Consider the following 11,568-nt stretch of genomic DNA (forward strand, 5'->3'; position numbering starts at 1 on the left):
GGAGAGAAGAGCAATCCTGTCTTTATTGATCCCTTGCACTCTTGGATGCCTTGGGCAAACCGTAAAGTTCTGTTCTTGAGCAGCACCTATATCAAATCAGATCTTCTTACTCAACAGGTCTTTCCTTTGGTTTGATTTAATATTAAATGTTACTACCTTTTCCTTGTCAAAAAGGAAGTTTAATTATATCTTCTCTTTTGCAGTATTTATAGTGCACTAATTAGTGCTATTTCCAACCTGTGTCTCCAGGTAACAGCTGTGCATAAGTGTTTAAAATTGCCTGTCACATCTAGTTCGTCAACTTTGAAATGAACAACAGGACTGGGTGTTTTATTTATGGCGATGCAAGAGAGTGAAAGACTTGAAGTATGAATTTTTGGGTCACTTGTTGAGTCTTTAGAGCTGGCACTTACCAAAAACTTTTTGAAAGTCAAATAGAAGTGGCTTATTTGACAATAAATTTTGAATTCTCTAGTGCCATTTTTACAGTGATAAACAGCAGGATTGCATTCTTAATTTTCAGAGGAATGGACAACTTCATGATGTAGTCATGCATATTCAATAATTACGTCCTGCTGTTTGACCAGATTAGAATAAAGGAAGATCAGGAAAGGAAGAGTTAATTTCTGGTGTGGTTTTTTTTTTGTTCATTTGTTTTGGATTTTTGTTTTGTGGTTTGGGTAGGGGGTTGTTGGGTTTTTTTGTTAGGTTTTCTTATCTGTTTCAAAGTTTAAAGAAAATTTGCTATGCAAGAAAATAAGTAACATTTAATATCTTAATTTTTAGAAACTGCTAACTTTTTTAACAGGTATATTTTTTTTATGCAAAGTTTAATTTTCATTTCTTGGAAAACAGCATATACTTCAGAGTAAAAACGTCAGTTTAAACGATTCACCATGAAACAAGAAGCTTTCATGGTATCTTTCCTTCACATTGTAATTAAAATTCTTCTTGGTGCTATATGATGCAAGGTTTGCTGTTCTTCCCTGTAACAATGTGAAGAGTTGTGCATCTCACCTTTATGCATGAAAACTATTTCCGCTGAGGAAAATCGTGTTTGTACCATTCTACAGGCAAAATATAAACAGAACTTTAAATGCTTAATCAGAGGAAATAAATCACTTTCAAATGGCAGAACTAGTCCAGATGTGTATTTTATGAGGAGCAAGACTGCGTGACGTCCTTATCTTCACCAGTCGCTGCCGGTGCCCTACACCCCAGTGCTTTCCAAGGGATTTATTTCCAGGCTCGCTTCTCCTCTCCAGCGCTTTTCCTTCTCCGGGCGGGAGCGCGGCCGGGCCGGCTCGGGGCGCTGCGGGGCCGCAGCTCCCCAGGGGCGCGGCGTGTCCGGGGATGGACGGGATTCCTGGGAATGGACGGGATTCCTGGGAATGGACGGGATTCCTGGGAATGCAAGGGGTTCCTGGGAATGCAGGGGGTTCCTGGGAATGGACAGGGTTCCGGAGCGGCAGCAGCGGAGCCGCGGCGGTGCCCGCGCTGGAGGCGGGGCCGGGGGAACGCGCGGTTCTCTGAGGGGGAAATGATCCGTGTGGGGCGATGGGCATCGGGAAGGCGACGATCTAAACTCGCCCGCTTCCCGCCCAGCCCCGGGGGAGCTGGCTGTAATTGCCAAGTGTTCAGGCGAGAGAAAAGGGAACCTGAAGGGGTGGGGGCGGCACAGTTTTCATTCCGTGTTACCTCAGTGACACGGACACGCGTTATCTCCTGAGGGAGAGTCACGGGATCCATCACGTGCGGGATGTGCCGGCAGCGGGGACGTGTGTGTCTGTGCGATAAGCTCCAGCACTGGCTTTCTCAGGTGCTGGAGAGCAGCAAAGGGCTGAGGCACCCTCTCCTCCAGCCTCTGGTGGTGACAGACCTATGTGTCTTCTTCCTGACTGTCCCCTCCTGTCTCTGGCTCCATGTCCTTCTCTGCTGCTCAGACTCCGTCCTCTCTCCTCACCCATTTGTCACTGCCTCCTTCACCCAATCTGTCATCAATAGCCCCCTACACCCCGAGCCCTCCTGCAGCTCTCAGGCTCTGTCACAGATTAATGCCAACCATCTCCTATGCATTTTTCTCAGTGACTGCTCAGTCCCCAACCTCTTTGTCCTTCATTCACTACACCTGTTGCTGAGGCCACATTTTTATCTTTTGCCTTGGAGTAGGACAGGCTAAGCAGGGAAGTCACCAGGAGCTCTGGAGGACAGCCTTTCTGCTTTCAGGCCCAGCTATACAGCCCTGCAGGTAGTGATAAGATGCTAAAATCCAATTCTTCTCTTTATGTGCCCCTAACACGCACAAAAAAAAACCCTATGGAAAATTACAGTTGAGTTTCATCAAATCCCACACGAGCAGCTTCAATGTTCAAATTTTCAGGGTGTTTTGGAAGCTTCTTCATACAAGTCAGAAAAACCACCACCTCAGCCACCAATGTGAACTCCTTCTACCACCTAATTTTCAATTCCCTGCTTCAAACTTGGAGACTGTCAGAGACCTGCCACCATTTCCCATTAAGTGTCCAAACCTTCAGAAGAAGAAACTGTCCATAGTTACCACTGGGGCCATGTAGCACTGTGTTTAAAGTTTGGTAAGATTCTTAGCAACTGGAAATATGGTCTTATTAAAGGAAGTACCAGGTCACCTGGTGGTGGCAGCAGCCTTCGTGTGTCAGGTGGAAGTGGAGGAGGGAACATTTCCTTGCAGAGCTCTGTAACTTAAAGCTGACATATCCTTGAATGGGAGGGATCCTGCACGTTAGCCTTCCAAAAGCTTGTACTAACAGCCTCCTCTTGGCTCTAGACTTAAAAGTGTGGGGGAACTGTGTGTATGTGTAGGTATGTGCAGGCACGTGAGTGCTGAGCGAACAGGAGCAGTATGGGCCTTCAGTAGAGAGCACAGAAGAGAAACTGGCAGCAGTAGGTATCTCATTAACTGCATACTTTGCACAGTGAACGAAGAACAGGATTACAGAGCTGTACAGGCCCCTTTCTCTGTGCTTTCCATGCAGCAGGACCCTTCCCCCCCCAAGTCAGGCTTTCTGCTGGGTGTGAGCATCCCTGGGCTGCACCTGCTGTGGAGACTCGTCAATACAACTGCTTGGAGGAGATGCCTGGTTTGTACACTGAAAGGATAAACTGCTTATCCTGTTTTCTCTAATTCTGTCATAGAGAGCAAAAGCTCATCTGACTGGTTTAACTTAAGGGTAAATACAAGGCAATGTGGCTGAAGGAGATAGAAAATGGAGAAGGGACTCTGAATCAGATGATTTGTATTTAAAGGCTTTATTCCACTTGCTCTCTCTTTCTAAAAATATTTTTTTCTGGTTTGGAGAAATAATATATAAATGATACCCTGGCAAGAAGTGCATAAAATCTGACAGATTAATAAATTGCACTCTCCAGAGCTGTAAGCTTGAAAAGAACGCTGCAGACATAATGCATGTTCTTGGCTTGAGAGAAATCCTGTCCATTAGAAATATACTTCTCTGAAGATTGATCTGAACTTTTGAGCTTTCAATTGAATAATTGCTCTCTGAGATTTGAAAAAAATTGAATTATTTAATTTCCCATTCACCAAAATTGAATAACATTGCAGTTGGTGATTTAAAATCTTGAATTAATTATGACATTTTGTTAAATTCCCTTTTGTCTTTCCTTTGTCAGTTTATTTCAAAGGCCTCACTAATGTGAAAAGTGTACCACCCCAACAGAGAGGAGAGATGAGTCAGAGATTTGTCAGCTTGAATGGCCTCAGACCTACACTTACCCCTACTGACCACTGTGCTGCAAGTCTGAAGCGATGTTACTTGCATATTAAAGTGCAAGACTGGGAAAGCTAAAGTTCCTTGCTCAGCTCTGTTCTTCTGACGCTCTCTGCTACAGCCTGTCATGGAGAACAGGTCAGATTCACGCACACAGAGCTGTAATAAGTAATCTAAATCTGGCAGCAAAGAAAAAGGTGAATTCACATAGGCAAATGGGGGGGAGGGAAGGTTGGTTTCACGAGGTGACTGCAGCCAATCTCATGGCTGTGTCGAAAGGATCAGGTGGGTATCTCCATCCTCCTTCACAGCCACCCACCTCACATGCTGTTGGGCCAGAGTCAGGAGTTGGGAATGGGTAACTGAAACAACTCCTGCCAGGAAGGAGCCATTACACTGGCTCAGTTAAAGCCATGCTCTTGCCTACATAGATTTAGAGAAAGTCTAACACGATGTTACACACAGTATGAAAAGAATAGATGAATGCATTGTTCCAGCATCTTTCTTCATTCACTTTCAAATTCAACTTTGTAAAGCTAAAGTCTCCTTAGATTTTAATAATAGAATTACATAAGTAAAAGTATTAGCTGTGAATGTGCACCCCTATTTGCAGTCCTGAACACATGATTATGACACATATTTCTATGACTTAGAAAGGTGAGACAGAAACACACACAGCTGGTTCTGAAGCTGGACCACAAGACTGCTCAAGTAAGGCCTTTGTCAGTCAGAGCTGCACTCCTGCTCCATGACACACAGTGAGTGCTGCCAGCCCCTGCCCCCTGCAGCACAACCCGCCATCTCAGCTCCAGTGCAGCATTTTTGGTCAAAACTGGATCAAATATTGATGCTTCAGATCACAAGCATTGTTAGAGCACACTGACCATTGTATATGATCTGCCTCATCTCCAAACTGTAAACCAAATGTGCTACTAGAAGAAAAGTCTGCAGCTGTGACCTACAGAATATATGGTAGGAAAGGAAATTATACTCTTGCTGATGAGAGGCCTGTCAAAACCTTTTAGGATGTGGCATGTTGGTCTGTAACATTTGAAATTTCAGCAGAAGACAAATTTCTTCCTTATCTGTATCATATAGCCTGTTTCTGTGTCATCCCTCCAATTTTATTTTTCTCTGGCATAATTTATGGGACTAAAAACTATTTATAGGACTAAAATACTGTCAGATTGGAGAAGGGACACAGTTTCTCTTGTACATAATATGGGTTAGAAGGCTGTTAGAAGGTTCCTGTCCCAAAATTGATAGTAGTATGCCTATACATGAAAGATGAAAAGACTTTGTTTCTTACTCCAGTTTCTTGTCATCCCCTATTTTTGTAACGAATAGCCTAAGTTTAATTTCAGGATTCTGTATTCTCTTTCTGCTTTAGGTATGCCATGCTGTGTACTAACATCATCAACACACAAAATATACAATAAATAAATAATAAATTAAAAACCAGCTCATGCTCATCACCTTGAGGCTTGCAGGCAGATTCAGAAAATCTCAGCTCAACAGCAGGTGCCCACATAAGGGAAAAAAGCAATCTTGCCCTAGGACTCATTCCTCAGACTAACCACCACCTGCTGCTTTTTGAGAGAGGAGTTATCCCTGGAACACTGCATTTGCATTGTGTCTGCTAACGTCAAGGCTTAGCACAGGAAAAAACATCATGAATTTAGCAGAAGTACTAATTCAGATAAGTACAGGCTCAGCTGTTGTTAAATTGGCAATTATAACTAGATAGTCTCTGCTCCCCTGCCATCATCATTGTCGGCGCTGGAAGTTTTGTCTCAGTTCAGCGAGTATTCTATTTTGTAAGCTCTCATTTGTCTTCTGTTTGACAGCTTACAGTGATTTTGTTTAGCTGTACTGATGAACTGCTGTCAATGGAAAAAGCTCCAACCACCAGAGGCACACGAGGATTAGCCAAAATGTACAATTCCTACACAGTTGGAAAATGGGGAGATTAACTATAAAAGGACTGAATCAGAATATGAGATCAGATCATCTTCTCAGATACAGCATGTGTTCAGGATTGCAAATCCATATGCAACTATCTTTATCTCTGACCTTTAAAAGTAACTTTTCAGCACAACTGCAACTACTGGCAGGAGCAGCAGAAGCAGAAAAAACAAAACTAAGTGTTGGCAAGTTCAGCATTTTACCTGCTGGGGACCTGGATCTGCTTTCAGATAGTGCAGAATTTTAGAATTCCAGCATCTGCTCTAGGCTTACATTGCATCCACAGCTGTGATAAGGAGGGATAATCTTGTTCTAGACATAATATGAAATCTGAATCTCTTCTCTGCCAAGCAGTTGGTACGGTTCCAGAATCCCGCCACAACACTCATTTCTATTTTTTGTTATTCAGCAGACTCTGAGGCCAACCTGCCTTCTGTAAAGTTGTACTGTGGTCTCTTTGCATTTTGGTGTCAGAGCCTTACAATGCACCAACAGAAGATTTTTTTTAATTTTGTACCCGTGAAGCTTGTTCAGTAGAGCAATTAGTCTCAAACCCATCCCTATTTAAGCAAGAGCCAACTCAGCTGTTTCCATTTAGTCTGTGCTCTCACTGTACAGCGATCGCAGAGGGCACCCTGTGCCCTTTATGCCTTTGACTCATGTGCCTTCCCTGTGTCCTAGGAGAACTGGACTTGGCTTCCCTCCCAGAGGAAGAGAGAGGTACAATTCTGCCAGCCTGGCTCCAGTACAAAGCAATGACTTTCAGGTCAGCCCAAAGCTCTGTAGTTGCCCTGCACCCCAAGAACAGGCCCCTGGTGCAGGTTTGCAATGCACTGGCACCATCTCAGGTCTGCAGATCCCTTTTTAGTATCTATCATTAGAGTGTCTCAGCCCAGCCCTGACCTTTCCCCCAGCAGTCTTTATACCTATCCTGCTGCTTGAGCTGGGAGCAGGTTACCCCTGCTGCCTCTGGAGCCACTGGCAACAGGTGTCTGTCAGGCCCCAGGACAGGGCACTGCTGTGGACTGCAGTTCCTCCTGGGGAGGCAGCTCACCCCAAAGACTCCCAGTAGCATCCAACAATCATGTGGAAAGTAGCAATGGGCAAGGGGCAGTACAATTTGCAGTATCAGGTGGCATATCCATGGCTCATTTGGTCACAAAATTACTCTGGGTGCATCTGCTCATCAAGCAGAGACCATTCCTGAGCTGTGTAACTGCAGCTTAAACCAGCTGAAATTTAATCTGCAACAGCATCCAGCTGTGACAGATTTGTCAAAGGTGCCCGAGGAACCCCAATCCTCCACTGTGCTGACAGCTCATGTTGACAAGTGGTTGCTTTGTTTCCATAGATGGAAATTTGTAGGACTTCTGGGACTGAAAAATCAGGCTGTGCAGATCAGAGTGACCCTGCAGTCACTGCCTGAAGCACCCCATTACAACTGAGTCACTTGCAGATTTGATCCCAAAAGTGGTTCTTCACATGCTCTTGCTTTTCAGCATGTGCTGCTTTCTCCAGCCAGGTGAGACCCTGACAAGGTGACCAGTGTTTGAGGGGCAGGGTGGCCAATGCACTTGGCTGTCACTGGTATCTCACTTTTGTTTTGGTATCAGTGTTGAACATAAAGGCAGGTTTTGTGTGTGTGCATGGGTGTGCTGGTTTATCCAGTACTGATTAGATGTTTGGTTTTTTTCATGCCAGCAGATTTTAAAAGACAAAATTCACTATATGCACTACTCCAGACAGCACCAAGTTCACCTGTTAATAGTACTAGAATTTAACTTCATTGTACAGTCTCCCCATCCTTCTGCATCCTTATCTACTGGACAGGGAAGCTTTTTTACTGTATTTTGATGGTAATCTTGTTCAGTTCCCCCATAACTAAATTAGTAAAAAAAAGACACAACTTTCAAAAAAGGTTTGTTAGAGAAAAAAAAAATCTTTTGAAGCCATCTAATTAAATCTCAAAAATGAAATAAGGAAAAAATTTGCTTTGGGAGCACAGGAAATGTTACAATACAAAAGTACCCCACTCACTTTTGGAGTCTGCTTACCATGTGCCATATAATTGTGGTGCATATTTGATTTATCCTAATTACACTTCAGTGTATTTTATTTGCTTTCTGACTGTTGCAGAACTGCCACATGCTGATCGGTTCAGCTCGCTTGTGCCTTTTGTGCCTTTCCTGGGGTGTGCAATGACAAGCCTTGTTCTTCTAAAACCAGACTAGAACCAATCCAAACCAAAAAAAACCCACCATCCAGGCTGCACATCATGGCTGATGCAGAGATACTCAGTTTCTCTTGGCCATGTCCATGTTCGGTGGTTTCCCAGATGATGATTATGCAGCTGCCAAAAGGGAGAAATTCAGTCTTATGCACTGCTTTTTAAAATGCTTTGGAATATCAAGATGCAACTAATTACCCTGTAAAGAGGCTCCTTGACAGTCTAACAGGCTTTTGAAGGTGTCTAGCTTATTATACAGACCAATTTTTTTTTTATTGCTTTCTTTAAGCTCTTCATATGTGGATGCCATAAATCGTTGTATTCCTCAATGAGACACTCTATGGTAGGTTTAGGTGATTTAATTAATGTGGTAACAAGGAGAAATAGGGTAACTATGAAAGACACCTTCTGCTGGTCAACTGCAGGTTTGCAAGCAGTTACTTACGTAACATATGAATGCCAGCTGCAATAAATAAGGACTTTGGCCACCATTTTGACAGTGAGAAGACAGTAATATTAGTCAATAAATGCATCATGCACAGTTTTGGGAGGCATCAGCAGTATTGTTTCCCATTGTAACAACACTCTGTAATTACATTATCTGCAACTGCAGTTTTCCATGCTGAGCTTTATCCCCATCTTGGTAGCTGGTTAAGAAGACTGAGGCACAGAGAGCTCAGTGCTACAAGCCACATAGCCTTGACCTTTGCAGAGGATGTACTCAAGATTCATGCTTGGCCAAGAAAGGCCCTGTGCTGCTCAGAAAGAAACAAGATGATCCGACATCTGGGGCAACTTCGTTCATCTTTTGCTGGAATCATCTCTGAAATGTCTCCACAGATGCCACTAGCAAAGCTGGTTTATGTTTTTCTTGGTCCTAATCTGTAGATTAGGACAAAATATTTCTGTGGGCTGCTAATGACTCTATTCTTAAGTGTTATATAAAGGGATTTCAACACAGAGTGTATGTGATTTAGCTCAGCAAGAACTGAAATGCTGAGGAATGTTACAGACTGTGATCACCTACTCCAACTCTATCCAAAAAAGCTTATGGCCTGAAGGCTCAGGAAATACACATATATTTTCTGTCATTTGACATATAACTAGCTACAGGTAAATGTTGTAATTGTGTATTTTAAAAAATAGAATTAATGGATGCAATGAGGCTCACCACTTTTGAGCCCCTTTAGAAAGTAAAACAGAAAAATTGTTTATAAAGGATCTAGAGCTGAACAAGGAAATGGAAGCACCTATACTTTTGAAATCACTTGTGAATTTACTCCTTAGGTTAGTTTGCATTTTCATTTATCTTTGAAATGAGATGAGCAAAGAAGCCTAATTACCAGTAAGGTGGTTTGCAATGTAAATCCATAGCACAATTCTGTGTCTGCAGTAGGAGATGGGGTTTGTTGATGGAGGAAGGTCAGTTGCATTCCACAGTGTATAATTTATGCTAAGCGGAAAGCACTTTCATTTTTGTAGTACCTTGAAATTTAAAAACATGCTGGGGTTGAGAACCCTGCTGTTAAAAGATGCCATTTGCTTTTTCAAAAGAAACCACAGACAGAACACAGAAAAATTGTTTCGCATTTAAAAGGTACAAAAAAATGATAAAAACTGAAACCTTTATTCAGTGAAATATTCTTATATGTTAGCAACAATTTTCTTTGCTCCTCTCAGCATTCAAAAGAATTGCTATTGTCTTGGTTATGAGAAATCCCATTAGCCCTTCATAGCTTGGTACTGAGGGAATTGGGTCCAAATCTCAGATTCTGTATGTCAAAATGGCATTTTTTTCTACTGAAACAGAGTAACACAAGAGACATGCAGCAAACTATGACTAGTAATAAACTCTGAATTACCCATGGGATCTTAACCTATAACTATGCCAGAGAGGTCATGGGGTACTTTATTCCATCAAGTCAGTCAGACAGTTCTGAACCAGCCACCATTTTGCTGCAGAAAAAACCCCCCACTCTTCATTTTCATCACACTAAAAGTTTTTCTAATTCTATGTTGTTTTCATATTCTATTTTCCGTGCATGAGAAGTATCTAGAAAATTGGTAGGGGGAAGCACTTTTAGAGGTAGCAAGTAAGGGTATTAGCTTCTTGTAATGATTCATGGCAGAGAAATGACAATTACTGACAAAACTGTCCTTAGACATATAGTAAATACTCAGAGCAGTGTGATCCTTTGTCAGCTCCCATTATCTGCAGCCCAGTGTTACTGAGCTGTAGTAAGAGCAGAGGAGCAACTGAAAAACACAAACCACCCAAACCATCAAGCTGTGTGTGCTCTATCACAGAGCGGTCTAAAGCAAGAAGTTGCCTTTTTTTTCTTTTTAACTTTTTTAATAAGCATAGTACTTCCTATGGAGGGCCAGTGCTTAGGCAATTGCTTTTCCGTGGCTTAGTCACCCAGCACTAAATGAGGTGCCTGCACGATATGTTTTGACAGGTGCTGCTGAGCTGTTTAGTTGAGGCAGTTTCAAGTCATGTCTGCTGTTTGCTTTTAGTGGTTCTGGAATGGAATTTTTCTACTGAAAGACTCAGTACAGTGCACCAGAAATAACTGCTTTATGCTTACAATATTCAGAGGAGCAAAAGCAATTAAATATCCAGAACATGTGAATAACTAACTGGCAAGAATGGACAAAGTGGTCACAGATCTTCAAATCTTCTTGAGACAGAGGGGCCATGGCCTAATGGAGAGAGTTCATCCCTGTTTGCAGAACACATTTTTCACTCACAGCAATATTCTCTCTGTGCACATGTCAATGTCACAGTTGCCCTTCTGGAAAGTCAACTGTATTACTCAAGCTCTTGAGTAAGGTTTGAAATGAATTAATAAAGCCTACCCTGGACTTCCATGTATTAGTAAAGCAGAAAGAATGCTGGGCAAATTTTGGCACAAATACTTTTAAGTTTTACAGGAAAGAACCACCATGCAAGCAAAAAAAAAAAAAATAATAGTGAAAAGCAAAGTAGGGCTTCATCTAAATAAAAGATTTTAAGGCAGGACTAGAGAGGAAAAGCAAGTCCTGTGTATTAACATAATCACAGCTCAGAAAATTTGTGCCTTTGTCAATATAATGGAAGTCTAAGAGAAACCAAATTACAAACAGTATAGTCAGAAATGCCAGATAACATTTCATATTCCTTGTCCTGAAAATAATGGGACAAAAAATTGGCTATTAGTGAAAAATACACTTCCTACAGACAGTATTATCTTTCTCAAGGTAAGAGGAGGGATCAGTGTATTGCCCAAATAAATGCTGCCCATCAGCCAACCTAAAGAAATGTAGTAGCTCCCAAACCCAGCTCTGTGTTACTGGCAGTTGTCTGTGTTGCAATTCTTTTGCTTTTTAAATGTTTGAGAAACACATTCCCCTACATCCTTTATTGATCACTAGAGAGGAGAAAAAAAACAAAATCAAACCAAAAGTCAGTGTCAGCTTTAAGTCTTATAGTAATTCTTCCTTCATCACCAAGATATTTCTTTAGGCTATAAACTTAAAATTAATTATAAGCCCTTATATATGCATTAAAACAAGACACACTTTTCATTAAAAAGTTTTGCTACAGGCTTTTGTTCAACTGACAAAATACAC

The sequence above is a fragment of the Corapipo altera genome, unplaced genomic scaffold, assembly GCF_003945725.1.
Source record: "Corapipo altera isolate COAL_440 unplaced genomic scaffold, ASM394572v1 56, whole genome shotgun sequence".
Classification (NCBI taxonomy): domain Eukaryota; kingdom Metazoa; phylum Chordata; class Aves; order Passeriformes; family Pipridae; genus Corapipo; species Corapipo altera.